Here is a 26,176-nt window from a genome sequence, read left to right on the forward strand (position 1 = left end):
CTTTTTCTCTTCCTCTTCTTCCTTTTTTCCTTTCTTTTAGCATTACTTGACCTCTTCAGAGGGAGGATGTGGCTCAAAATATTGCTTTGGGTTAATGTTCTTTGTCTTACATTTTTCCTGGAAAAAAATTAATCAGTGGTTTTTTCTTGATTTTCCACATTTACGAAGTTTGCTTTTAGACTGCAAAGTAACTCACAGCACAGTTTCAGATGACTTTTATTGACTCATGATCAAGGGAACCCTCAACACACAAAAGAAATTGAGCATGAATTTGTCATAACTACTGACTTAAGGCTAAGCAAGGCATATATACATATATATGTGTGTGTGTGTGTGTGTGTGTATGTTTATCTAATTCTCACAACTAATCTGTGCAATAATTGTTATAGCCACAGCTCTGTCCTGGAGTCACATTAAATAGTTCCCTCATCTGCCAATGCTCCTTTATTGTGGGCTCTCGTACATACTATCCTCTCTATTGAAACACTCAATCTGACCATCCCAATTTCCTCTTTTGTTTATTCTCTCTTTTGCCTGACAAACTCCAACTTATAATTCAGGTTTCAGAATAGACATGGCCATTTCCATGATCTTCCATGATGGGCTAGTTGCCCTCCCTATTTGCTCCCAAATACTTTGCATGTCCCATATTTTATCACATAAATTTATATTATAGTTGCCTATGTACTAGTCTAGTCTCGTGTGCTAGACTGTCTAACAATAGTCTCTTGTATTAGACTGACCACCGTGAGATCCAGGACCATAGAAGGGGGACCATAGTTTAATCTACTACAGTGTAGTAAGGACATGGAACCTGCACCTATGCTTCCTGGATGTAAATCCTGTTTTTACCACTTACTAACTGAGGGTCTGCAGACAAATTAAATGAATGAGTCTGTTTATTTGCAAAATGAGAATAAAATAGTCCATACTTTCTGCAATTGTTGTGAGAGAGAACACAGAAAAGGCGCTGAGAGGGTACATGGCATGCAGTAAGTGTTATTTGTTTTATTGAGGCTAGTCATGAATGTAATCTCAAGCTGGCACATAGTAGATGCTCAGAAATTTTTGGAGACCCAGGATCATCTCAAATGTAATTTCTTCTATAAAGCCTTCTCAAATGCCCCATTTAGAAGTCTTCCTCTCAACTCAGATGACACCTTACCTCCTACTATTTAATAGTACTTCTTATCTATTACCGTATATCCAGCGAATGTTTTCTGCATGTCGTTTTCTTCCTACCAAGCCAAAGCTTCTAGTTGGCAGGCTCCATATTTGTCTCTATTCACCACAACACCTATGGTAGAAAACAATTGTTGGATGAATTAATAACTCAATAAATCAATTAAAAAAAAGAAGTCCATGGCTGGGTGCGGTGGCTCACGCCTGTAATCCCAGCACTTTGGGAGGCAGAGGCGGGCGGATCACGAGGTCAGGAGATCGAGACCATCCTGGCTAACACAGTGAAACCCCGTCTCTACTAAAAATACAAAAAAAAAAAAATTAGCCGGGCGTGGTGTCGGGCGCCTGTAGTCCCAGCTACTCAGGAGGCTGAGTCAGGAGAATGGCGTGAACCCAGGAGGCGGAGCTTGCAGTGAGCCAAGATTGCACCACTGCACTACAGCCTGGGTGACACAGCGAGACTCTGTCTCAAAAAAAAAAAAAAAAAAAAAAAAAAAAAAAAAATCCAAAAAATCAAAGCGAGTCCTTGGAGACAGGTTGAAAAGGGAGACTGAGACTGAAAATGGGGCTGAAATTTGAATATTAAGCTAAGAAATTTAGATAAAAACTGCAAAAAGAAGATGTCCTGCGCACCAAAACTCAGCATAACTGTGAAAGGTAGGTGGTTGCTGCTACTAGGTGATCTGTCAAACTTTGTCACACACAGGAGCCATGTCACAAACCAGGGGCCTGATAGGTGCTGCCTTTGCATTGGAAACCATAAAGGGAAAGACTTCACTTCCAGAATTGGCTACTTTGTGCCCAGGAAGCAGAAAGACAACACTGAACTTTTCACATGGTCTTTGATAAAAGCGCCTGCACAGTGCATGATTGATAAAGGAGAAGACAAAGCTGTTCAACTATGAGACATTACTGGATTTTAAATATCCAAAGTTGATAATTTCTAGTTCAAGATATTGAACTAGAAATGTGAAGAGGTAGGGATGGTGTTCACACTTAACTTGTTGGAAAGATGACCACACATCATATGGAAAATCCAAGTCCAGTGAGAAAACAGAAAAATAAGTGTATAACAATTTTTGAATGGTGTAAAAGTGAATTATTTCTGGACGAGTTTTCTGAAGTATGTGCTGACAACATAACATCCAACAGGTTAGTCTTTCTAAAAAGAGTTCGCCTGATCAAATAGATTTGGGCAAATGTGCATGCTCTAGGTCTCTCGGATAATGGACATCACAATATTAAATGTTCTGAAAAGTGTGGAAGTAATAAAACTTAAACTTCACTTGAACCCTGAAAGGCAGTGACTTAACCAAAATGATCCTTGTTGATGAAAAAAAAGGAAGAGAATTTACTTCTATTTTAAATTTTCATTAAAAGTGTTGTGACTCCTTTTATTGACTTGATACAATAGGATTATGGCAAAATAACTTTGAAGAAGTTGAGAGATACCCTTAGCTCCTCTTTTTTACTGATACTTACCATGTAGGAACCAGTCTATAAACACTGGTTAATGTCTGGATTCTTGTACATAGGCAATGAACTGCACTTGGATGTAAATCTTAATTTCCTCATATCTAAATTTCAAGATCATTCCAGTTTATATACTCATATATTCAGAAGGGAAGTCTAGTTTCCATACCTACTCACCTCTCCCACTATCACAGCTGGGCTTGACTTCTGAAATGTTCCTCTGTCTTCCTCCTAGAAAACTCATATGATGTCCTCAGTAAACTTCTCAATAAACTGTTCTATTGTTGTCCCCCCAAAACTCCAATGCTTTCTTTTGTTGTTCATTTGCCTTGATCTTTCTGCAGCATTACCTGTGGCTCTTCTCTTCTCCTTTTAGCTGAATCCTTCCTTATTTACTTTCCATATCCAGGATGGGTAATTGAAATAAAGTGAGATTTGATTTAAATTATAGAACAAGACAGGGTCATTCTTTTGCTGAACTGAAAATTGCAATGGAAAATCTTTCTTGCAACTTTTTCTTTTTGGTATGGAATTTTTTTAAATGTGAGGTTAAGACCCAGGAAACCTGGAATTCAACCCTAGGCCTTGCTATTAAGCAGTAACATGATCTTGAATAAAAATCAATTCCTGGCCCTTTGTTTTTTATCATCTGTGGAATGAAGGAGAGAAACTTTAGAATATCTATACATCTTTCTTTTACTGACATCCTGAATGCTCAGAAAATGCTTCTTCACCATATTTATGTGACTTTATCAAAATATTTGTCTCAGAGCCTACATAACAACACTATTTTAAAGAAAAAATCTTAAAATGGATAGCCTAGTGTTTAACTGTGCAGACCTTCACACCAGAATGCCTGAGTTCAAATTCTACTCCCACCATTTCGTGTCTGTGTGATGTTAGAAAAATCACTTAACTTGTCCGTGCTTCAGTTTCCTTATCTGAAAAAAAAAAAAAGATACAGCACCAGTTTCTCCCTCAGAGAGTTTTGAAGATTAAAGAAATTAATAAACGGAAAGCACTCAGAATGCTGCTGGGTACATAGGGAATGCTATGTACATGTGGTCTTTATTATTAATGGATCTTGACAGTGGTTGAAAATAAAGTATTTAAATATGGTTTTATCCTTTTCTGTCTAATTATGCAGTGTTGGTAATTTTTTCACTGCTTGTGAAAGTTTGATTCATTGCAGAGAAAACAAAATATGTCATTGATAGCTTTAATTATAAACCCATACTCTGTCCACAATAATTTTTTAAAATTAAACATTGTCTCACTTTTCCTACTTTAGTAGACTATGTGAAAAAAAAAACTTTTGATTGACAAAATGATGACTTTGTGATACATATACAAAGAAAGTAGCCAACAATACGTTGTTATAATTCTTTCTTTATGTAAACTTGGTGTCTCTCAGAAAAGCTGAGAGGAGAAAGAACAGCAATCATATATTCGCAGCATTTATTGTAGTACCCTTCTTATTTACTATTTCTGGTTCTTGGCATTTGTGTTTGTATATTTGAATTCCTGTCTGGTGTGAGTTCCTTAATCAAATATAGCTTTGTTCCTACTCAACTCCTTTGTGCTATAATCATAACTTGATGTGATTCTTTAATTTGCCTTCAGTTACTTGAAGCTAGCAGAGGTCAGTTCATAAGTTAAAGGAATAAAGTTTTGTTCATATCATAAAAGTGCAAGGTGAGGCTGCAAATGCTGATGTGGAAGTTACAGTAAGTAATCCAGAAAATTTAGCTAAGATAATTGATAAAGAGGGCTATGCTAAACAACAGACTTTGAATATAGACAAAACAGCCTTATATTGGAAGAAGATTCCATTTATGACTTTCATAGCTAGAGAGGAGAAGTCACTGCCTGGCTTCAAAGCTTCAAAGGACAGACTGACTCTCTTCTTAGGGGATAATGCAGCTGGTGACTTTAAGTTGAACTCAATGCTCATTTACCATTCTGAAAATCCTGGGGCTCTTTAAAATTACCCTAAATCTATTCTGCCTGTGATCTACAAATGTAAGAACAAAGCTTGAATGACAGTACATCTATTTACATCATGGTTTACTGAATATTTTAAGCCATCTGTTAATACTTACTGCTCAGAAAAAAAAAAAATCCTTTCAAAATATCACTGCTATTGAGAATTCACCTAGTCACCCAAGAGATCTGATGGAGATGAACAAAAAAGTTAATGTTTTTATGCCTGCTAAAAGGACATCCATTCTGCAGCCCATGGATCAAAGAGTAATTTCTACTTTCAAGTCTTTCAACTCTCAAAGGGATTTCTTATTTAAGAAATATATTTCATAAGGTTATAGCTGCCATAAAGAGTGATTTGTGTGATGGATCTGGACAAATTAAATTAAAAACCTGCTGGAAAGAATTCACCATTCTAGATGCCATTAAGAAAATTCATGATTCATGGGAGGAGGTCGAAATATCGACATGAACAGGAGTTTGGAAGAAGTTGATTCCAAAACTCATGAATGAATTTGAGGGGTTCAAGACTTCAGTGCAGAAAGTAACTGCAGATGTGGTATTAAATAGAAATAGCAAGACAACTAGAATTAGAAGTAGAGTCTGAAGATGTGACTGAATTTCTGCAGTCTCATACTAAAACTTGAAGGGATGAGGAGTTGCTTCTTAAGAATGAGCGAAGAAAGTGATTTATTGAGATGGAATCTCCTCCTGGTGAAGAACTCATGGACATTGTTGAAATGACAATGCATCCGGATATGAATGTAGAGCCAGTGGCCTGCTTTTGTCTTCATGACTTTCTTGCTTTGGCCCCAAGGTTGTGAGCAGGGGCTATGTAGCCTCTAGTCTTCTCAACCTCTCCTGGTGTGAACATTGAATTATAATAAACTGAGATGAGGGTTATATGAGCCCCATCTTCTCAGCATACCTCAGCACTTCCTCCCTCCATGAAAGGTAAAAGCTGTCTTTTTTAAAATTAAACTTTCTATATTGAACAATTATAGATTCACACATAGATGTAAAAAATAATTCAGAGAAATCCCATATATCTTTTTATCTAATTTCCCCCAGTGGCAACACCTTGCAAAACTTTAGTATAATAACAGAATTAGAATATTGAGGTTTATATAGTTAAGACACAAATATTTTCTATCAACACAATTAACTCTTTTGTTGCCTTTTTATATTTATATATTTATTGAGACAAGGTCTCACTTTCTTACCCAGGTTGGATGGAGTGCTGTGGCCCAATCTCAGCTCACTGCAACCTCCACCTTTCAGGCTCAAGCAATCCTCCCACCTCAGCCTCCCAAGTAGCTGTGACCACAGACACACACCACAACACCCGGTTAACTGTGGAAACCACTAATCTGTTCTCAATTTCTATAATTTTGTCATTTCAAAAATGTTGTACAAATGGAATCATAGAGTATATGACATTTTTGAATTGATGTTTTTACTTAGCAAAATTCTCTGGAGATTCATCCAAGTTTTTCATGTATCACTAGTTTGTTCCTATCAATACCATAGTATGAATGTACAACAGTTTGTTTAACTATTCACACATTAAAGGACATCTGGTTTGTTTCTAGTTGTTGGCCATTGTGAAAAATAAAAAGGCTGCTATAAAAATTTACGTGCAGGATTTTTTTGTGAGCATAGGTTTTTATTTATTTGAGATTTATGCCTAAGAGTATAATCACATAGTTGTTGCAGTTTTAGTTTAAGAAACCACCAAACTGTTTTTCAGTGTCTGTGTAATTTTACATTCTTTCCAGAAATCTGTAAGGTACCTGTTGTTATGGGCTGAATTGTATCCCTCCAAAATTCATATGCTGAATGCCTAACCCACAACGTGGCTGTATTTGGAGATGGGGCCTTTAGGGAAGTAATTAGTTTAAGTGAGGGTCGCGAGAGTGGGTCCCTAATCCCATATGAATGGTGTTCTTATTATAACAGGAAGCAACACCAAAGATCATTTTCTCTCCTTCTGTGTGAAACCAACCTAATTGTGCCATAGATAGTTTATGGGATAATCATAAAATTGGCCCTGCCAGTCTTAAAACTTGAGAAACTTACACCTGCCTTATCTGAGTTTCTTTCTCAGGAAACCAACCATCAGGCCTCCCAGATAGTATCAGGAAATTGAAACTTAACCAATCATCACATCTGGGCAATGAGACACCAGACCCCCTCATTCATCGTGATTGTTTCTTTACCTGCTGTAATTATTGGTTTACTAAGGGACCACCTGCTTCCTATTGACCAACTCCTCTTCCTTACCCCTGTCTAATTGCTGTTTTTCTGCACATAGCTACACTCCTTTTCTGCTATATAAACCTTCAATTTTAGTTAGTCAGGGACATGGATTTGAGACTGATCTCCCAACTACTCTGCTGCAGCACCTGAATAAAGCCTCTTCCCTGGTCATTTTCTGCTCAGTGATTGGCTTTTTGTGTGGTAAGCAGCAGTATCTAGACCAAACCCCAGAGTTCCTGTAACATATACACACACACAGAAAATGCTTTGCACAGACATAAAGAGAAAGCAACTGTTTGCGAGCCAGGAAGAGAGAAACCAAACTGGAGAGCACCTTGATTTAGAATTTCTAGCTTCCAGAACTGTGAGGAAATACATTTCTGTTGTTTAAGCAACCCAGCCTGCCATATATTGTTATACAGTAGCCCTAGCCAACTAACACATTGTTTCTCTACATTCTTTCCCACTTTTAATATTGCTACTCTTTTACTTTAGCCACTCTAAGAGGTTTATAGTGATATTGCATTGTACTTTTAATGTGAATTTCTCTAATGACTGATGTTGAGCGTCTTTTCATATGTTTATTTGCATTATATATTTCTTCTTTGGTGAAGTATCTTTTCATGTCTTTTGCTCATTTTATAATTGGATTTTGTTTTAACGGGTGAGTTTTGAGAGTTCTTCACTTATTCCTGATAGCTCAGATATGTGGTCTACAAGTGTTTTCTCTTATTCTGTAGCTTATATTTTCATTCTCTTTAGAGGGTCCTTCACAGAAGAAAGTTTTCAATTTTTGTAAACTCCAACATACCAAATTTTTATTTTATGGATCATGCTTTTACTGTCAAATCTACAAACTCTTTGCCTACCCCTGGATGGCAAAGATTTTCTCCTTTTTTTTTTTTCTCAAAAGCTTTGTGGTTGTGTTTTACACATAAGTCTGTGGTCCATTCCATGTTAATATATGTGTAAGGTATGAGAAGCCAAAGTTCAGCTTGTTGCCTATGGATATATGTTACAATAAAGACTATACTTGATCTTTGTCCCTGGTTTCTGGCATATGGGAAGCTAAAATGGACGTTCTGGCTCTCCACATGGTCTCCACTGACACTATAGTAGTGGCTGCCCTGTTACCACTGAGCAATGGGGCAAATCCTTACTTGCCATTAGGCCTCCTCTGATACAACCCCACGGGGACCAGGAGGGACATCTCATTTTTGCTGGGTGGGTGTAGAATCTAAGGCTTTCCACATGATATTTATTTCTTGATCCTTTGGCTAGGAAGAAGAGGCTTTGTTTTGGGGCATATACACACACGTTGGTGTTTCTGGGTTGCTGGCCCCTTTAGCTCCAGGTCTGAGATACATAAGACAAAAAGAGCACCCAGGCATCTCACCACCCTGTTGCTCCTCCAGTCCTGAAGTCTCTAGTCGCTTTCCTTCTTCTTTTCACTTTTCAGAGGTGTATTTTCATTTCATCTGTAGTATCCAGTGATATGGTTTGGCTGTGTCGCCACTCAAATCCCCAGGTGTTGTGGGACAAACCATGTGGAGATAATTAAATCCTGGGGGCTGTCCCCCTATCCTGTTCTCATGATAGTGGTCAGTTCTCACTAAATCTGATGGTTTTATAAGGGGCTTTACCCCTTTGGCTTGGCACTTCTCTTTGCTGCCGCCATGTGAGGGAGGATGTGTTTGCTTTCCCTTCCACCATGATTGTAAGTTTCCTGAGGGCTCCCCAGCCATGCTGAACTGTGAATCAATTAAACCTCTTTCCTTTATAAATTACTCAGTCTTGGGTATGTCTTTATAAGCAGCATGAGAATGGACTAATACATCCAGGGTTTTAGTTGTGCTGAGAAAGAAAAATAAGAAGTAAATTTATTTCATCTTTCCAGAATTTGAAGTTTCTGAAAATGCTATTTTAAGCAGAATATGATGGACATTCAATTGGCCAATCAACTACTTGACACAATATTTTGGTTTATGGAATCTACCATTTTTGAAGTCTTGGTGGGAGGCAGAGCCTTACCTTGCATTTATAGAAGTGAAAGCTGGTGTCTGGGCATATGACTTAGTCTTGTTCAATCAGATGCCACCATGGAAGATTTGATTCTGTAGTAAATGGCACATGAAAGAAGAGATAGTTGAGAATTTATTTCTCTGCTAAAGGTATCATGCAGGGTCCTGGCACTCAGTGTCCAGTGGCAGCAGCAGTGATATTCAAATTAGGCTATTTTTAATGATGATAATTTAGTTGGTACTCTGGATATCTACTTGGTTTTTTACCATTTTATTGAGGTTCATCTTTCATTCTTCCTTTAGATTTTGTGTTCTCCAAAGTTGTATTGCAATCAAAGAGAACTGTATTTCCCATTAGAGAGACAGGAGATGCTGAGGGATTAAATAAGGAGAAAGAGACAAAAGCAAACTCCCAGCTCTTGGCAACCCCTTTCTTTTAATCTTTGCTCTTTTCTAGCACTAATAATATATATTCTGCTCAGAGAAATTTATCTTGTTACCATTAGCTATTGTTATAAAACACACACAAATATATATAAGAATGATTTAAGAATTTTTTTCTGGTAAAAATATGGATAATTGCACAAGGCAAATATGCAAGGAAATATTGTCATGGTGATTTTTACAAGCCAGTCACCTGCAGTAATAATTCCTAATGACCCAAAAATATTCAAAAGAGAGACAGTAAAAATCCAACACTCTGGCCGCACATCAAGACTGCTTTTGTGCTCTAAGCCTAGCCCCCAAGTATGAAAAGTAAGTAAATAAATATAACTGGAAGCCCAGGACACACGATGGGTTCAGAACATAAAACGGAATTCCACAGTACAGCAAGAAACCAAGTGGTTTCTTGACAGGCAAATTCCTTTCCACAAAAAGCATAGGCCTTATTAAAGTGTTTCTCAAGTTCAAAGACAGGCGAGATAGATGGGGCTGCACACTGTAGATATGGACAACTCGTCAGGACCGTTACCATATTTGTTTGGAAGCAATAGACCAAACAGAAAAACTCAGTCTCATCTCTCACTATGTAATTTGCTGTATTTATCTGGTAGGCAAATATTCTTTGAATTAAAGTTGCTTCACAACTAGAAGACTTTTCTTAAATGCCATTTCAGAGAAGGCAATGTTTAACATTCCCACATCAGAGAAATAAAAACAATTCCTAATTCTTGTTAAATGTATTTCAACTCTTTGACATGTCTTCACGTCAATTATGTAATTCCAATCTCAAAACAACCCGTGAAGTCATCAGGAAAGGATAGGAAAAAATAACATATTTACTGAGTGCCTACTATATACTAGGTTAGATATATTTTTTCATTTTATCCTTACACCAACCCTTTGATTTAATGTATTTAATTGATGAGATGGAGAGAGATTAACTGGTTGTTTCAGGTCAGTCAGATCTAGGGGTAGATCCCACGTCACTTGGCTTCCAAGTCTATGAAGCCTTTTTCAGATTCTGTTGTGGCACTTTTTGGTTCACTTAATGGAAAAATAAAGTCATATGCTAAAGAGTAAGGAAACTCAACCCATATTTTTTGTGCTTCTATTTAAAGCATGATTTTGCCTTGGAGGGGATATCAACAGGAAATAGTTCCTGTATCATCAACAGAACAAGCAGCTGGACTGAGGAAACAAAAACACAAAGTCCAAAATAGTGATATTGGCAGGGTAGACATTACACGCAGGATACCGGAAGGCCAGTCAGACCATGAGGGCTTGTGCTGCAACCCCTAAGGTGAGAGAAGGCTCCAGAACCACTTTTAAAAATGGTACTGTATAGTGACATCGGGCAAGTCACTTAATCTTTCTAGGTATCAGTTTTGTTACCTGCAAAATCTTTAATTTAACTCACTAATTTGTAGTCGGAGGTATAGGAGGAATTGAGAAGCCTAGAAAGCCTGGTAAAGGGTGGATGGGCACAGGTACTGACAAGGATGTGAAATCTGTGAAGCTTTCCCACCTCCCTTTTTGAAGCATATTTCTTTTCATATGATAATCCTTTTTCTCTCTATCCTGGGTGTCCATCCTTTTCCCATTCTTGCTAATCCCATTCATGGATTATTGATGTATTCCTCCCTACAGTACATCAAAACTCTGAAGGCCCCCTACACCATATAACATGATACAGGCTGATAAATCATTACATATATATGCACACATACACACTCATACCCTAAGTTTCTCTATACATACACCTAGACACATATACCTGATTTTGCTACAAAACATTGAAACACGCAGACTCATCCCAGCTGTGTAACTAGCCAACTCTGTGACCTTGGGAAAATCATATCATCTTTCCAGGTGTCAGTATCTTCATCTACAAAATAAACAGCTTAACCTAAATTATTTCTGAACTAGCTGATAGTCCTCAAATCCAAGAATAGCTTGTTCTCTGTTACTCAGTGTTCTTATGCTAACTCCAAACTGAAAAATTAGCATATGGTTTCTTCCTCACTACTAAACAGATGAATGATCTTTGTTATCCATTATGCAAAAGGAAGACTTTATAAAATACATAAATTTGAAATTGTATGTGTGTTAATCAACCAAAAGATTTAAGTTATATTCATTGGAGTCCACTAATGGTAGAAACAATTTGGAAAGTTATATATATGCACATGCACATAAATTTTTAAGTTTTTAATTTTTTTCCCTATAAAACAAACACCTTCACCTCAGAGATTTATTCTCTTATCATTTTCCCAGGTCATAAGATTTGAAATTAAACAAAGTGGCCACTCAATGACAGCTCTTTACATGGAAGTTTCAATTCCAGGAAATCCAGACTTGAATTCTTAGGCTTCTATCTTCATATCTGTTCCAAAAGAGCAGCTCCTAAAAGTATAGCATTTCCAGCTGTCAGATTTGATTCAGACTAAAGAATATATAGTAATTTTCCACTTTGAAGTTTGGCCTTGAAAAAATATATGTCTTCACTCTTGTTCTTATTTAAATTATTTTTTTTTTTTTGGCAGAGTTTTACTCTTGTTGCCCAGGCTGGAGTGCGATGGTACAATCTTGGCTCACCGCAACCTCCACCTTCTGGGTTCAAGTGATTCTCCTGCCTCAGCCTCCCGAGTCGCTGGGGTTACAGGCGCACACCACCACACTCAGCTAATTTTGTACTTGTAGTAGTGACGGGGTTTCTCCATGTTGGTCAGGCTGGTCTCGAACTCCCAACCTTAGGGGATCGGCCCATCTCGGCCTCCCAAAATGCTGGGATTACAGGCATGAGCCACCACGCACCGCCTTAACTCATTCTTTATATAAAATATTACATATACATTTCAGAAACATCTCATACGTGTTCAGTTACATTTCTCACTATATTTATAATAATTATATTGAAGACCCAAGCAAGTGACCTCACTAGCTCTTTTACTAACATAACTATGTTTGCCTTACAGAAAGTCACTAATGATAAGGAGCAGAAGAAGAAAAAGAGTTTTTCCTTTATCCCTTCCTGGTCCAGCTGTGTATTTTTCACATGAGAAGATGGAAAACCTCTCCTCATCCTAATATAACCCATCTGTTAGTGGCAGAACCTCAGAGGCATTAGAAACAGTTCTCTTTTCTGTTCAAAATATTCACAGTCCTTGAATCATCTGCATGTTAAACAATATTCTAAGCAAAATCCACACCACTTGAATAATTGTACAGACTTCTAAAAGATCTACCTAGAAACTTGTGGCTTATATCATGTATGAAGTCTGATAAGGTTGTTCGTTAAAAAATCGTATCACCTTATCGTCACATATTGCTTATTGTTGATAAAAAGGAAGAAGCAATGCCTCTTGTTTTTTAATCCATTATGACAATACAGAATTAAGGAAAATGATTTTTAATAGAATATTTATTGTGCAGTTTCAGAGTCAAATTCAGAAAAATACAGGAGTTGGAAAACTGAGTGCAAGCATTTGCTTTGCAATTAATGCATTTGTTCTCATTCAGCAAGTCTATGGCCTCCTCTAGGATCCTGTTACCTCATCCATAAAAGAAAAAGGATTTGGGAATTCTAAGTACCCTGCAGTTCAGACACACTAAGATTCTTCATCTCATCCATTGGCTTATAGAGGTGACAAGTTAGGTCTCCTGAACAGTTTCCAAAGGCATAAAAAAGTCGATATAATGATTCTTTCCAGCATAAGAAAAATAGTAAAACTGTACATAGGACACTATAAAATGACATCGGAGGAGACAGAGGCAATTTGCTCATTTGGAGAAAATAGCAAGATAAGATATGAAGTGCAGTGTAGCAGGGGAATGACACTGGATCATAACACTGAGTAAAAAGATTTTGAGTAAGAGGTAGGCAACACATTCTGGAACAAATTACATTGTGGAGGGAAATTGTGTAAATATATAAGCTTTAGAGATGGTAAACTAAAGCTCTTGAACCAGTGGACTAAATATAAAAAAAAAGGAGTTCTAGAAGAGGGCATATCTACATTTATCAAAGCATGCACTTCATAGCCTCTTTCTCCTTTCCTACCGCACCAACTTTAAGATTTTAGCTTTCGTTGTTAATAAAGTATAATTCCTGTGACCAAGTGATAGCATCATACACCCCAGGAACCTTATAATAAAGTCTCTCCAGCCTTAAAAAAAATCACTTAAATTCAAGAGTTCATTTCTAGGTAAGCTAGCCAATGGGTCAAAGTGAAAAAATCCAAAAGTTAAGTTTGTTTTGATTTGTTTTTCCCCACGTAATTATGACTCCCATAATTATGGCTCCAATTAAAGCAGAAACTCTGAGCTCTAGTAGGATTTTCTCTGTGAAGCAGCTTGTATGCTCCCTTTCCTGGTTTTCCAGATTGGCTTATAACTTCTGAATAAGGTTTAATAGCTGATTCCCAGCTGCTCTTAATGGAGAGTGATCTCAATACCAGTGTTGTGGAATGAGTCAAGCATAGATGGGGTTCCAAAATGCAGGGCTTTGGATAGAGTTTTAATTCACACTTGGCTGTAGGGAGCCCTATACTCACAAATAAGCCCAAATTTAACTCTAGGTTTCCTCTCTGTCACTTTATCTACTACATGCAACTTTTTAAATAGAAGCCTACCTGACTCTTTAAGAAAACTTTCTGCTAGGACATCTTAGAAAGAAAAATGACATTGTGAGGATTTAAATATAGCGAGACATTTTAAATCTTCATGCTATTAGACTAACCAGCTATCATCATCAGTTATAGTGGTGATAACTGTATCATGGTCTAGCAGATGAGAAATAGGCAAGCAGAAGCTTTTGTTCCAATTCCACCTTGATCATTAGCTCACTGAGATATTTCTCATAAGTAAAAAATATTTCACCTCCCATTTCTAAAGCTTGATTATTAAAGAATTGTTGTTTGCTGGCTTCAGAGAAGACATATATGGAATAAGTATATTTTTTAAAAAGTTAATTGAAATGATATGCCCTTATTTTAAAGGTTCCTATAGGGTAACACACTTCAACCTACAGAATATAATAACCTTTACAATGACTTCTTATGGAAGCTTAAATATCTCTTCCTGTCAGAAAGATAGAATTGACATACTTCAAGTTCTTATGTGATGTGGTTAAGTGTAGCTTGGTTTTGTAGTCCAAAAATTCATAATCTATAGAAAAAAATTTCAGGAGACCAAGTAGGATTCTATTTTAAAAGCAAGAAAAGTCAAGTAGCATCCCCAAGTCTTTCATGAAATCACACCATTTCACGAAACTGCTCCATCTTACAAACTTCTTGGGTAGTAATCAAAGGTAATCTGCTCTCTAGTAACTTCCACCTGTATCATACAGTTGAAAAAAAAAATGATGGCTATGGAGTTACAACATTATAGTAATTGAGCTGCCTAACCCCAGACCTGTTGAACCAGATAATGTGTTTGTTTACTCTGTCAATTCTGTGTGGGAGTGCATAGCTCCAAAAGAGCATCCCTCACTCCCTCCAACTTCCCCATCCAGGAAAACAGCTACATGCTCATGCAGGTCAGAATCATTTATGTTGCAAAATATATACAAGTCCTACCCTCAATATCTTCAGATATGGATATATATTGCTTGCTTGGATTAATCTACCTCTCTATTCTACAACCTGAGCCATTAAGATTACTTCTGCCATTGCACCCCATCACAAGTTCAGCTCATATTCCTATTGATGGATAAAGGATGTGTCAATAAATAGGGGAACAGTAAGAATAGAGACAGTAATCATTTTTTTTCTAGAAAATTATTTAATGGGACCTGACTCCCTAAAATTCCAATGGGGGACAACTAACTATTCTCAATTCCTGATGTGCTCATATTCGTCCACATTTTTATTTAACATATTTTTGTTTTGTTTTGTTTTGTTTTGTTTTTGAGATGGAGTTTCACTCTGTCGCCCAGGCTGGAGTGCAGTGGCGCGATCTCAGCTCACTGCATCCTCTGCCTCCCGGGTTTAAGCAATTCTCTGCCTCAGCCTCCTGAGTAGCTGGGATTACAGGCACCCACCACCACACCTGGCTAATTTTTTTTTTTGTATTTTTAGTAGAAACGGGGTTTCACCATCTCAGCCAAGCTGATATTGAACTCCTGACCTCGTGGTCTACCCACTTCAACCTCCTAAAGTGCTGGGATTACAGGCATGAGCCACCTCGCCTGGCCTAACATGTTTATTGAGACCCTAATATGTTTCAGACACTGTGCTAGGCTTTAGTGGTTCAGTGTTGGCTCAAACAGTGTTTGCTCTCAGGGAGTTCATGCTCCAATCTGGCAGAAAGATAAGTAAATGAAGTCATACCTCAGAGATATTACAGGTTCAGTTTCAGACCACCATAATAAAGCAAATATGCAATAAAGTGAGTCACACTTTTTTTTTTGTTTTACAGCACATGTAAGAGTTATGTTTATATTATATTATAGTTTACTTGGTATTCAATAGCATTATGTCTAGAAATGTACATATTTTAATTTAAAAAATGTTTTATTCTTAAAAATGCTAATGGACATCTGAACCCTAAGCAAGTCATCATCTTTTTTCTGGTGAAGGTTCTTGTCTCAGTATTGATGGCTGCTGACTCATCAGTCTGGTGGCTCCTAAAGGTTGAGATGACTGTGACAATTTCTTAAGATAACAGTGAAGGTCACTACATCGATTGACTCTTCCTTTCAGAAAAGTTTTCTCTGTAGCATGTCATGAAGTTTGATAGCATTTTACCCAGAGTAGAACTTCTCTCAAAATTTGAATGAATTATCTCAAACCCTGCCACTGTCAACTAAGTTTATGTAATATTCTAAGCCTTTTGTCATCATTTCAACAGTGTTCACAGGCTCTTCACCAAAAGTAGCTTCTATCTCAATAAACCATTTTCCTTGCTTATGCATAAGAAGAAACTACTCATCTATTCCAGTTTTATCATGAGATTGAAGCAATTCAGTCACATCTTCAGACTTCACTTCTAAATCTAGTTTTCTTCCTGTTTTCACAACATCTAAAGTTACTTTCTCTACTGAAGTCTTGAACCTCTCAAAAACTTTCAATCAACAAGGATTGAACTCAGATTCTTCCAAACTCTTGTTCCTGTTAGTATTTTGATCTCGTACCGTGAATCATGAATGTTTTTAATGGTCTCTAAAATGATAAATTCTTTCCAGAAGGTTTTCACTTTACTTTGCCCTGATCACTGTGGTAGCTCTAGTGAATCACTATGGCAGCTATAGCCTAACAAAATGTATTTCTTAAATAAGAAGACTTACTAATTGAGATTACTCCTTGATCCATGAGGTGCAGAATGGATATTGTGTTAGCAGACATGAAAATATCATTAATCTTCATATACGTCTCCATCAGAGCCCTTGGGTGACTAGCTGCATTGTCAATGAGAAGTAATATTTTGAATGGAATCTTCTGAGAAGCAGGTCTCAATAGAAGGCTTAAAATATTTAGTTAATCATGATGTAAACAGATGTGTTGTCACCAAGACTTTGTTCTTCCATTTATAGAACACAGGTGGAGTAGATTTAGCAAAATTCTTAAGGACCTTAGGATTTTCAGAATGGTAAGTAAACACTGAATTCAGCTTAAGTTAACAGCAGCATTAACCCCTAACAAGGGAGTAAACCTTTGAAGCTTGGAACCAGGCAATTGACTTCTCTCTAGCTGTAAAAGTCCTAGATTGTATCATCTCATAATATAAGGCTGTTTTGTCTATATTGGAAATCTGTTGTTTAGTGTAGCCACCTTCATCAATTTTCCTAGCTAGATTTTCTGGGTAACTTGCTGCAGCTTCTAAATCAGCTCTTGCTGTATAACCTTGCATTTTTCTTTTATGAAAATGGTTTCTTTGTTTAAACCTCCTGAACCAAAGTCTGATAGTTTCAACCTCTTCTGCAGCTTTCTTACTTCTCTCAACCTTCATGGAATTGAAGAGACTTAGACCCTTGTTCTGGGTTAGGCTTTGGCTTAAGGGAATGTTGTGAGTGGTTTGATTCATTAAAACCAATAAAACTTTTTCCATGTCAGCAATAACACTGTTTAGCTTTCTTCTATTTGTTGTTCATTCAAGTAGCACTTTTAATTAAAAAAAAAAAAAACTTTTACTTTGCATTCATAATTTTGCTGATTGGCACATGACACTTAGCTTTTGGCCTATCTGAGCTTTTAACATGCCATCTTCATTATGTTTAGTTATTTCTAGCTTTTTGTTTGAAGTGTGAGATGTGTGGGAATGGAGCAAGACGGTAGAATAGAAGGTTTCACCAATCATCCCCCTGCCACTACAAGGACACCAATTTAACAATTATCTACACACACAAAAAAAAGCACCTCCATAAGAACCAAAAATCGAGTGAGCACTCACAGTACCTGATTTTAACCTCATATTGCTGAAAGAGACACTGAAGAGGTAACAAAAACAGTCCTGAATTGCCAGTGGCACCTCTCCTCCATCCCCCAGCAGTGGTGGCATGGTGTGGAGAGTGTTTCTGTGCACTGGGGAGAGGGGAAGCACAGCAAATCTGTGGTATTGTACTCAGTGCTGCCCTATTATAACAAAAAACAAAACAAGACCAAACTAAGCTTACACTCACCCACGGGTTCATTTAAACCAGCCCTAGCTAGGGGAATCAACCATGCCAGTGGTCAGAACTTAAGTTCTTGCAAGCCTTGCGCCTGAAGTCTAGAGTGTTCTGTGGTTCTGCATAAACCTGAAAGGCAGTCTAGGCCACAGGAGCTGCAGTTCTGTGGCAAGTCCCAAGTGCTGAACTGGGCCCAGAGCCAGTGGATGAGGGGGCCATGAGACCTACTGAAGCATCAGCCAAGGCTGCTAAGGGAGTGCCAGCATCACCCCTCCCCTAACTCCACGCTACACAGCTCATGGCTCCAAAAAAGTCCCCTTCTCTCTGCCTGAGGAAAGAAGAAGGAAGAGTGGGAAGGACTTTGTCTTGCACCTTGGATACCAACTCAGCCACAGCAGGGTGGAGCAGTGGTCAGAGTCATGAGGCCCCATTTCTAGGCCCTAATTCACAGACTACATTTCTAGAAACATGCTGGGCCAGAAGGGAACCTGCTGACTCAAAAGGAAGGACACAGTACTGGCAGGATTAATTACCTGCTAATTGAAAAGGCCTTGGTACAAATAGCCAGCAGGAATACCCAATACTACATCAAGAGCTTTGAGTGAGACTCTGAGACTTGCTGTCTTCAGGTGAGACTGAGCACATTCTCAGATGTGGTGGCTATGGGGTGAGATTCCTTCCCATTGAGAAAAGTGGAGGGAAAAGTCAAGGGGACTAAGGAACCTGGTGCATGGAAGGCAAGGACCCAGTACTGTTAGAATTCATCACCTGCTAACTGGGAAGTCCTTGGGCCTTGAATAACCAGCAGTGATACCCAGGCACTATGCCAAGGGCATTGGATGAGACTCTGAAACTTGCTTGCTTCAGATGAGACTCAGCACATTCCCAGATACAGTGGCTATGGAGTGAAACTCTTTCCACTTGAGAAAGGTGTAGGAAAAATTTAAGGAGACTTTGTCTTGTACCTTAGGTACCAGCTTGGCTATAGTGGCATAAGAACACCAAGTGGGCTCTTAGGGTCCCTGATTCTAGGACTTGGCTTTTGGACACTTCTGGACCTGCCCTAGGCCAGAGGGGAGCTCATTGCCCTCAAGGGTGAGTGCTAGGTCAGGCAGCATTCACAAGCTGACTGGAGAGCCCTTGGAACTTAAGAGAACATTGGTAGTAGTCTGACATTACCTCCTGTGGCCTGTGGAAGTGGTGGCCATGGAGTGAAGCTCCTCTGCCTTTGGAAAGGGGAAGGAAGAGTGGGAAGGATGGCATCTTTTGGTTTGAATGCCAGCTCAAATTCAGTACAATAGAATACTAGGTGGACTTCTAAGGTTTTTGACTATAGTTTATGGCTCACAGCTGCCACCTCTAGACCTGCCTAGAGCCTAGCAGACCTCACCACCCTGAAGGGAAGGACACAGGCCTGGATGGCTTTGCCACCTGCTGATTATAGAGCCCCAAGTCCTGAAGTAAACATAGGTCATAGACAAGCAGTGGTTACAGTAAGCACTGGGCAAGACCCAGGGTTATGCTGGCTTTACATCTCACCCAGTACAGTCCTAGTGGTTGTGGCCATGGGGGTGCTTGTGTCACCCCACCCTCTGCTCCAGGTGGCTCAGAACAGAGAGAGGGGCTTTGTTTGGGAGAAAATAAGGGAAGAGAACAAGAATCTCTACCTGGTAATCCAGAGAAGTCTTCCAGATCTTGCCCAAGATCGTCAAGGCAGTACATGTAGAAGTTTGGAAGAACCACAGTGTAGTGAGCTTGGGGTTTCCCCTAAAACAGATGCAGCTTAGATCACAACACCCAAGTCCTTTGAGTATCTAGAAAGCCGTTCCCAGAAGGATGAGTACAAACAAGCCCAGATTGAGAAGACTACAATAAATACCTAACTCTTCAAGGTCCAGACACTGAAGGACATCTACAAGTATCAAGACCATCCAGAAAACACGACATCACCAAAAGCACTAAATAAGACCCCAGAGACCAATCCAGGGGAACCAGAGATATGTGACCTTTCAGACAGAAAATTCAAAATAATGATTTTGAGGAAAACCAAAAAATGTAAGATAACACAGATAAGGAATTCAGAATTATATGAGACAAATTTAACAAAGATATTAAAATAATTTTAAAGATCAAGCAGAAATACTGGAGCTGAAAATGCAACTGGAATATTGAAGAATGCATCAGAGACTTAAAAGCAGATTTAATCAAGCAGAAGAAAGAATTAGTGAACTTGAAGACAGGCTACTTGAAAATATACACGGTCTAAGAAGACAAAAGAAAAAGAATAAAAAACAATGAAGGACACCTACAAGAACTAGAAAATAGCTTCAAAAAAGGCAAATCTGAGAAGTTTTGAACATAAAGAAGAGGTAGAGAAGGAGATAGATATAGAAAGTTTATTCAAAGAGATAATAACAGAGAACTTCCCAAACATAGAGAAAGATACCGATATCCAAGTACAAGAAGGTTATAGAATACCAAGAAGATTTAACCCAAAAAAAGACTACCTCAAGGCATTTAGCAATCAAACTCCCAAAGGTCAACGATAAAGAAAGGATCCTAAAAGCATCAAGAGGAAGGACACAAATAATATACAGCAGAGCTTCAATATGTCTGGCAGCAGATTCCTCACTGGAAACCTTACAGGCCAGGAGAGAGTTGCATGACATATTTAAAGTGCTGAAGAAATAAAAATTCTTACCTCAGAATAGCATATCCAGTGAAAATATCCTTCAAACATGAAAGAGAAATGAAGACTTTCCCAGAAAAACAAAGGCTGAGGGGTTTCATCAATATCAGACCTGTCTCAGAAGAAATGCTAAAGGGAGTGCTTCAATCAGAAGGAAAAGCACAGTAAAGAACAATAAGAAATCACCTGAAAGTGCTAAACTCACTGGTAATAGTAAGTTCACAAAAGAACACAGAATATTATAACACTGTAACTCTGATGTGTAAACTACTCTTGTCTTAAGTAGAAAGGCTTAATGAACCAATCAAATGTAATAAGTACAACAACTTTTCAAGAAATACACAGTACAATGAGATATAAATAGGAAAAAAACAAAAAGTTAAAAAGCAGACGGATAAAATTAGGGCATGGAGTCTATTTGTTTCCTTTTTGCTTATTTGTGTGTTTGTTTGTATTGCAAACAGTGTTGTTATTAGCTGCAAATAATGGGTTATAATATTCTATTTGCAAGCTTCAAAGCAAAGGTTACTATTTGTAACCTTAAAGCAAAAACCATGTAACAGATACACACACAAAAAAAAAGAAATTTAATTATATCACCAGGAAAAATCACCTTCACAAAAGGAAGACGGGAAGGAAGAAAGAGAAGGCCACAAAACAACAAGAAAACAGATAACAAAATGGAAAGAATAAGTCCTAACTAATCAATAACATCATTGGGTGTAAATGGGCTGCACTCTCCATTCAAAAGACATGGAGTGGCTGAATGGACCAAAAAAAAAAAAAAAAAGAAGACCCAGTGATCTGTTACCTACAAAGAACATACTTCACATACAGATGGAAAACAAAGAGATGGAAAAACTTATTCCATGCCAATAAAACTGAAAAGAACAGGAGTAGTATACTTTTATATCAGACAAAATAGATTTCAAGACAAAAACTATAAGAAGAGACAAAGAAAGTCACTATATAATAATAAAGAGGTCAATGCAGCAAGAGGATATAATCATTTAAAATGTATAGGTACATAACATTGGAAGACCAAGATATATACAGAAAATATTATTAGAGCTAAAGAGAGAAATAGGCCCCAATACAATGATATCTGGAGACCTCAACACCCAACTTTCAACAATGCAAAGATCTTTCAAACAGAAAACTAGCAAAGAGAATAGTGGACTTAATCTACACTATATAACAAATTGACCTAAAAGATATTTACAGAACATTTCATCTAACAGCTATATATGAGAATAGACTATTTATTAAGTCACAAAACAAGTCTCAAAACATTTTTTAAGTGGAAATAACATTAAGTTCCTTCTCTGATTATAATGGAATAAAACTATAAATCAATAACAAGAAGAATTTTGGAAAACTATATAAATACATGGAAATTAAACAATATGCTCCTGAATGACCAGTGGATCAGTGAAGAAATTAAGAAGGAAACTGAAAAATTTCTTGAAACAAATGACAATGGAAGCACAACATACCAAGACCTATGAGATACAACAAAAGCACTACTAAGAGGAAAGTTTATAGCTATAAAGGTTTACATCAAAAAAGAAGAAAAAATTCAGATAGAAACCTAATGCTGCAACTTAAGGAACTATAAATACAAGAGCAAATCAAACCCAAAATAAGTAGAAGAAAAGAAATAATAAAGATCAGAGTAAAAATAAATACAATCAAAATGAAGAAAGTTATAGGAAAGATCAATGGTATGAAAAGTTGTTTTTTTGAAGTTAAAAATTAACAAACCTTTTAACAAACCTTTAGCCAGAAAATGAAGAAAAAAAAGATCAAAATAAATACAATCAGAGATGAAAAAGGAGACACGATAACTGATATTACAGAAATACAAAGATTGTTTAGTGGCTACTGTGAGCAACTACATGTAAATAAATAGAAAACTCCAAAAGAAATGGACAAATCCCCAAACACGTACAACCTACCAAGATTCAACCATGAAGAAATTCAAAACCCTCGCAGACCAATCACAAGTAATGAGATCTAAGCCATAATAACAAGTCTCCCAGTAAAGAAAAGTCTGGGACCTGATGACTTCACTGCTGAATTCTACCAAACATTTAAAGAACAAAAAATATTAATCCTACTTAAACTATTCCAAAAAATATAGAAGAAAGAAATAGTCCAAACTCATTCTGGAAGGCCGGTATTACCCTGGTACCAAAACCACATAAAGACACATCAAAAAAAGAAAACTATAGGCTAATATATTTGATGAATATTGATTGAAAAATTCTTAATAAAGTACTAACAATCTGAATTCAATAATGAAATAAAAAGATCATTCATTATGACCAAGTGGGATTTATCCCTGGTATGCAAGTGTGGTTCAACATATGCAAATCAATCAATGTGATACTTCATATCAACAAAAAGAAAAAAAATGATCATTTCAATTGATGCTGAAAGTGTTTTATAAAACTCAACATCCCTTCATGATTAAAAAAAACTCAAAAAACGGGATAAAACGAACATACTTCAACATAATAAAAGCCATATATGACAGATCACAGCTAGTATCATACTGAACAGGAAAAAACTGAAAACATTTCCTCTAAGACCTGAAATATGACAGGATGCTCACTTTCATAACTGATATTCAACATATTACTGGAGATCCTAGCTAGAGCAATCAGACAAGAAAAAGAAATAAAGGGCATCCAGTTTGGGAAAGAAGTCAAATTATGCTTGTTTGCAGATGACATGATGTTATATTTGGAAAAACCTAAAAACTCCACAAAAATCTATTAGAACTGATAAGCAAATTCAGTAAAGTTGCAGAATAAAAAGTCAACATACAATAATCAGTAGCATTTCTACATGCTGACAGTGAGCAATCTGAAAAAAAAATTTTAAAGGTAATCCCATTTACAATAGCCACAAATAAAATTAAATATCTAGAAACTAACCAAACAAATGAAAGATCTCTACAATGAAAATTATAAGACACTCATAAACAAAATCGAAGAGGACACCAAAGAATGGAAAGATATTTCATGTTCATGGATTGGAAGAATCAATATTGTTAAAATGTACATACTACCCAAAGCAATCTACATATTCAATGCCATTTTTATCAAAATACCAATGACATTCTACACAGAAACAGAAAAAAAATAATCCCAGAATAGCCAAAGATAGCCTAAACAAAAAGAACAAAACTGAAGGAATCACATTACCTGACTTCAAATTATACTATAGAGCAATAGTAACCTAAACAGTGTGGTACTGTTACAAATACAAATACATAGACCAATGAAATGTAATAGAGAACCCAGAAAAAACCCCACACACTCACAGGAGATTCATTTTCAACAAAGGTGAAAAGAACATATTGAAGAGTCTCATCAATAAATGGTGTTAAGAAAAGTGGATATCCATATGCAGAAGAAAGGAACTGGGCCTCTATCTCTTGCCATACAAAAATCAAATCAAAATGGATTAAATACTTAAATATAAGATCTCAAACTGTGAAACTACTACAAGAAAACATTGCGGAAATTATCCAGGACATGGTCCGGACAAAAATTTCTTGAGTAATACGCCGCAAGCACAGGCAACCAAAGCAAAAACTGGACAAATGGGATCATGTCAAGTTGAAAACCTACTACACAGCAAATGAAACAATCAACAAAGTGAAGTGACAGTCCGCAGAATTGGATAAAACATTTGCAAACCACCCATCAGACAAAGAATTGATAACCAGAATATATAAGGAGCTCAACCAACTCTATAAGAAAAAATCTAATAATTTATTATAAAAAAATGGGCAAACGATTTGAATACACATTTCTCAAAAAAAAAGACATACAAATGACAAACAGTCATATGAAAAGGTGCTCAACATCATTGTTCATCAGAGAAATACAAATCAACACTACAAGATATCATCTCACCCCAGTTAAAATGGCTTGTATACAAAGGACAGGTAATAAATGCTGGTAAGGATGTGGAGAAAAGGAAACCCTCCTACACTCTTGGTAGGAATTTAAACTAACACAACCACTACAGAGAATGGTTTGGAGCCTCTTCAAAAATCTAAAAATAGTGCTACTTTAAGATCCAGCAATCCCACTGCTAGGTATACACCCAAAAGAAAGAAAGTCAGTATATCAAAGAGATATCTGCACTCTCATGTATGTTGTAGCAGTGTTTCAATAGTCAAAAGTTAGAAGCAAACTAAGTATCCATTAACAGATAAATGGATAAAGAACATGTAGTACTTATACACAATGGAGTACTATTCAGCTGTAATGAATAATACATGGATGAAACCGGAGGTCATTATTCTAAGTGAAATAAGCCAGGCACAGAAAGACAAACATTACATGTTTTCACTTATTTGTGGAATCTAAAAATTAAAACAATTGAACTCATGGAGACAGAGAGTAGAAGGATGATTACTAAGGGATGGGAAGGGCAGTTGGGGGTATCATGGGAAGGTGGACATGGTTAATGGGTACTGAAAAGATAGAAAGAATGGACAAGGCTAGTATTTGATTGCACACAGGGTGGGTATAATCAATAATAATTTAATTGTACATTTAAAATATCTAATAGTATAATTGAATGGTTTGTAACACAAAGGATAAATGCTTGAGGAAATGGATACCTCATTTTCCATGATGTAATTATTACACATTGCATGCTTATTTTAAAATATCTCATGTACCCCATAAATACAAATACCTACTATGTAAAGACCAAAATTAAAATTAAAAATTAAACAAACAAAGTAAAATGAGAGATATGTGTTTCTTCCCTTCACTTGAACATTTAGAGGTGTACTTTCAATATTTTGGTATCTCAGGGAATAGGGAAGCCCAAAGAGAGGGAGAGAGATGGAGAAACAGCTTTTCAGTGGAGCAGTCATAAAACATCCAATACTTACTGATTAAGTTCATTGTCTTATGTGGGAGCAGTTAGTGGTGCCTCAAAACAATTGAATATTAACATCAAAGATCACTGCTCATAGATCACTGTACCAGATATAACGATGAAAAACTTTGAAATATTGTGAGAACTATTAAAATGTGACACAAAGACACAAAGTGAGCACATGTTGTTGGAAAAATGATGACAATAGCCTTGTTAGACATAGGGTTGCCCCAAATCTTTGATTTGTAAAATAAAAAACACTATCTGAGAAGTACAATAAAATGAGGTATACCTGTTAATAACAGTTCACCATGATAAATGCTATGTTAGATCAAGTCCGTGATGCTGAGGGTAAAAAGGAGGTAAAGAAAGGTCTTCTGAAAAATTATTCTAAGTTAAGTCATTATCTAGCAATGAGTCATTATCTAGCAATGAGAGTGAAGAAGGTTTCCTGGGACCTTGAAAATGGTCCAGTATGTCTCATGAGAGCAAGAGGAGAGAATAAAGGGATAGAAGTAAATAGAGTTTGTCTTTCAAAGAAGTTCTGAGATCCACTCATTGCATGATATTAAGCTCTCTGTGTGTATGTATATTATGAACAACAAAATA

General features: G+C 36.9%; 1 long non-coding RNA gene across 4 annotated transcripts in view; it reads left to right on the forward strand.

The window, feature by feature from the left end:
* Positions 1–26,176, forward strand: part of LOC109028778 (uncharacterized) — a 323,598-nt gene that overhangs the window by 146,500 nt on the left and 150,922 nt on the right. For 3 of the 4 annotated variants that reach the window (XR_010135451.1, XR_010135450.1, XR_010135452.1), the window contains exon 3: positions 10,481–10,662. This is a non-coding gene — a long non-coding RNA (uncharacterized lncRNA). Of the gene's footprint in view, positions 1–10,480; positions 10,663–12,337; positions 12,769–26,176 lie in introns of those variants that run through there. The other variant, XR_008669756.2, reaches the window with a different exon arrangement.

The sequence above is a fragment of the Gorilla gorilla genome, chromosome 9 (assembly GCF_029281585.2).
Source record: "Gorilla gorilla gorilla isolate KB3781 chromosome 9, NHGRI_mGorGor1-v2.1_pri, whole genome shotgun sequence".
Lineage (NCBI taxonomy): Eukaryota > Metazoa > Chordata > Mammalia > Primates > Hominidae > Gorilla > Gorilla gorilla.